We start from the raw sequence: 4,353 nt of genomic DNA, 5'->3' as shown, positions 1-4,353 counted from the left end.
ATGGTGGTCACACCAGATACTGACTGGTTCTGAGTCCCCAGACCCCCAATAAAGCAAAAAACCCTGTACATTTCAGGATGGTCTTTTATTGTGGGCAGTATAAGGTATACCTGTGCACTAATCATGATGTCAGGTCAGCATCTTGATGTGGCACACCTGTGAGGTGGGATGTGTTAGATTAATGTACATAAGTTATCCCATATTTACTCGTTTTCATTCTTTGATATCATGAACATATAAATGTGTGTGTGAGTTTTTTGCTATGCACTGAGTTGTGTTTAGCAGGGGTCGAAAGGTCACAACTGAGGTAGCAGCTGATGACTAGTTTAGGATATAAACCCTGATCTGCTGAAACAGGATATATAGCAAACAGGACATTACACCATAAAGAAAGACCGTTTTCTCTTGTGACACTATACAGTATATAGTGCATTGCTGATATTCTCATCCCCCATCCCTTTGGACACATTGTAAACAGGGACTGCCCAAATGAAATAAAAAGAGAGGTTTTCGGCAGATATGCTCAGAGTGGAGATTTGTAACTGAGCATATCTCTGTCCGTTCTCCTCGTGAGTAAAAATATAACTGTTGTCTTCTCCTTTTTGTGAGTGTGTTTTAAATGTTGTAGATTGTTTGAACCTGACATGAATTTGGTCCTTCGATGCCAATATACCTAAGGATTCCAGCGGGTAATGAGGACACCGGAAAGACCGTGGCCACGGCAGGCTAGCCTAGGAGCAGCCTAACAGATCCTTTCCAGAGCCGGCCTCCAAATCACCAGCTGGGATCCACGGGTTGACAGTATTTCGAGAGAGGGAAGACAACAGTGGTGAGTTGAGGTTTGTTTAAAGAATACAGTAAGTGAATGACTGAGGGTAATTGCGCCAAATGAAAAGAAAACCCTGAAAATACTAGTCACTAGCAGGTAACGAGGGACGGCGGAGTCCGACAAATTCCATGTAAAATAGAGGACGGCGGAGTCCGACAAATTTCGTGGGAAATAGAGGACGTCGGAGTCCTGCAAAGTAGAAGCTTAAATTCCGTAAAACAAACATTTGGGAGAGAGTGAGAGTGTGAATGGAAATAAAATACCACTAGGTATTTTTATTTCATACTAAAACAGTAGGATCGTAAGCAGCAGACTGGTGTGGATGTAAAGGCAAGAATTCTCCACTCGAAAGAGTTGAAGTGAGAATTACCTCAACAGAAAATTTAAGTTGCTGCCCTACTGATTGAAAACCAGTTTTTAGAAAACCCTAGGTGTTGACAGACTGGACTAAATTTCCTAAAAATGGGGAAAGGAATAAGCAAAATAAAACCCAGTGTAAAGATTGGAAAGTTATCGATAAACAGGATCCCAAAAAAGGTTTAAAATGTAGACAGATGATAATAGATGATAGTTTAAATTGGAGGTCAATTGAACACATAAAAATAGCAGCGCTTCATGAAGCAATAATAAAAAATAATTTTAAAAAAAGGGTAGCAACAACATAATGGGGAAAAAATAAAAATAGATAAAAGTATAAACAAAAGAAAAGTATAAAGACAAAGTATGAAAAAAAGAATTAGCACATGTATCCCATTGAAATAAAATGGGCACATGAATGTATAAATTATATAAGTAATTGATATAAACTTTGTGGTGAGTCTATCAGTGTCCGATATATATTCTCTGTATACTTAAGACGTCAGCTGCTTGGAACATTAGTGTCAAACAAGCCACCTGGCTGAAAGAAGGTCACCCAAAGTTATTATGTGTTAGATAAGATCCAATCATATGTGTCTGGGAAGATCAGTGTGACTGTGAATTTGTGTGACTGATAAGCCCATTGAAAGTACAAGGATTCATGTCCCTGATTTCATTTAAATTATAGGTTAAAAATGTGATTATAATCCAAGTGTGAAAAGGTGTACACATGCACACTAATAATCTTCTCCCTGATTATTTGTGCTTACAGAAGAAAGGGAAGAGCTGTTAAAAGACCTACTAGACAAATTGTGGTCTAAAGATTCCACTGATGTTGGATTAATAAAAGGAACCCTGTCTGTACAAATTGGACCTTGTGTGCGACAATACCAATTGAAACAGGATACATTGGAAGGAATAAAACCAGTAATTAATAATTTAAAAGCTGCAGGTTTAATAATGAAATATAATGATTCGCCACATACTACTCCAGGTTTCCCAGTAAAAAAGCAAGCACTGTCTGTAGGATGGCGCATGGTTCAAGATTAAAGGCCCTAAATAAGGCTTTCTTTCAGAGAGTACCATGCGTCCTAGAACCTTACACCTTAGACCAGAAGCCAAAATGTTCACTGTTGTAGACATCAGTTATGCATTTTTCTCTATACCTGTTTATAAAAATAGTCAGTTTTGGTTTGCATTTACCTTTGGGGCTCAGAGATATACTTATATTTGATTGCCCCAAGGATATTGTGAGAGTCCAACCATTTACTCTCAGGCAATGAGTGCCAGCATGGCAAAAATTCAACCTCCAGGAAATAGCCAAATTCTGATTTATGTGGATGATGTTTTGCAAACTTCACCAGACAGAGAAACATGTAAAAGAGACACAGTGGCTTTATTGAAACATTTGGCTGAGGAGGGACATAAAGTGAGTAAAAATAAATTACAGATGTGTAAACAACAGGTGAAATACTTGGGACATAATCTGAGTGCAGGAGGAAGAACAATATTATAAGACAAGAAAACTGCAATATTTCAATCACCTAAACCACAAACTAAAAAACAGATGATGTCATCTTTAAATCTGACTAATTATGCAGAAATCGGGTGTCAAATTATGCAGAAATAACCTCATCTTTGAGTAAAATGATGTATGACAAAGACCTTAAAATGAAATCACCTCTAAAATGGACAGTAGAGGCTGAAGATGTTTTTGTAAATTAAAGCAAACTTGTATCTAGCACTGCACCAGCCATGCCAAATTACAGTAAACCTTTTATTCAAATGGTAGATTGTAAAGGTCATTTTATGACCTCAGTTTTGGTACAACAATGTGGAGACAAAATGAAGCCAATAGCATATTTCTCATCTAAATTGGACAGTGTAGCATGTGCATTGCTACACTGTGTTAAAGTAGTCATTGTAGTATTCATGGCTGTGGAAAAAAGTGCTACGATAGTCTTCTTTTGTCCTTTAATTCTGAGAGTACCATGTGCTGTCCCTGCTCTGCTCCTATACAGTAGATTAATATGATGTTTTATCAGCTGCAAGGCATCTTTCTTGCATGGCAACATTGTTATCCCAACCTCATTTGACTATAGAGAGGTGCACAACATTAAATCTAGCTACATTGTTACCACTTCCTGAAGTTGGCACTAAACATGATCGTCAGGAGGTAGCAGTAAAGACAGCTAAAAGCAGAAGTGATTTAAAAGATCAACCACCGAAAATAGAGAAGTGCTATTTGTAGATGGTTCCTCTAAGAAAAATTAACTAGGAAAAACACACATAGGATGTGCAGTAGTAACACAAAGAAAACTGTAGTAAAAGCTGAACAAGAAATTTGGAAAAAGAGTGGAGCAATTTTGTGAAAAGACATCTATGTATGACCCAGCAATAAACTATCCTACCCAGAAACCTATACAAATGGGCGGCTATTTTGAGACATGGTGTTAAACATGTCTCAACAGGAGGGATGGTAGGACAGATATATCAGTATTATAATTTACTGTATCACTTATTAATTTTATTTGTATTAAAAATTTTTGTAGAGCATGCTTAACATGTGCTAAACACAATCCACAAGGGAATTTGAGACTATGCAAAGGATGCCTCAGCAAATCAGACAGGCCTCTTCTCTGTCTGTTTTTAAATCTCGTGTGAAGACCTACCTCTTCTCCTCCTCCTTTTAACATCTAGATAGACACTGGATTTTATTTTTTCTTATCTTATTTTATCTCACTTTTTATTGCTCTGATTATATGCTTTTGTTTTTATCCATATTTTATGTTTTTGATTGATTAATTTTACTTATAATATTTGAGCCATTTTGTCTTTTATCTATAATGTTTGTTCTTTTTTATTTATTCGCCTGTACAGCACTTTGGTCGACTGAGGTTGTGGTAAAGTGCTCAACAAATAAAGATTGGATTGGATTGGATTTGATGATTCCTTACACCTCAATATCCATTTCAAGTCATCCATATGGACTTTATAGAGTTGAATAAAAGTGACAGTACAAAGTATTCCTTGGTCATAATAGATGCCTTTTCAAAATGAAAAGAATTATTTCCAACCAAACACCCAGATGCTTTGACAGTGGCGAAAACGCTTTGTAAATACATTATTCCCAGATATGGTATTCCTGAGAAAATTTATAGTGATAA

General features: G+C 36.7%; 1 long non-coding RNA gene across 1 annotated transcript; it reads left to right on the top strand.

Annotated features, from left to right (window-relative positions):
* Window positions 1-532: 532 nt before the first annotated feature.
* On the top strand, window positions 533-3,903 carry LOC137599990 (uncharacterized). Its single transcript, XR_011036897.1, has 3 exons — window positions 533-569; window positions 679-829; window positions 1,959-3,903. It is a non-coding gene; the product is annotated as an uncharacterized lncRNA (long non-coding RNA).
* The last annotated feature ends 450 nt before the right edge of the window (window positions 3,904-4,353 follow it).

The sequence above is a fragment of the Antennarius striatus genome, chromosome 8 (assembly GCF_040054535.1).
Source record: "Antennarius striatus isolate MH-2024 chromosome 8, ASM4005453v1, whole genome shotgun sequence".
Taxonomy (NCBI): domain Eukaryota; kingdom Metazoa; phylum Chordata; class Actinopteri; order Lophiiformes; family Antennariidae; genus Antennarius; species Antennarius striatus.
The sequence above is the reverse complement of the archived record's forward strand: the minus strand, read 5'-3'. Positions and strand labels throughout refer to the sequence as shown.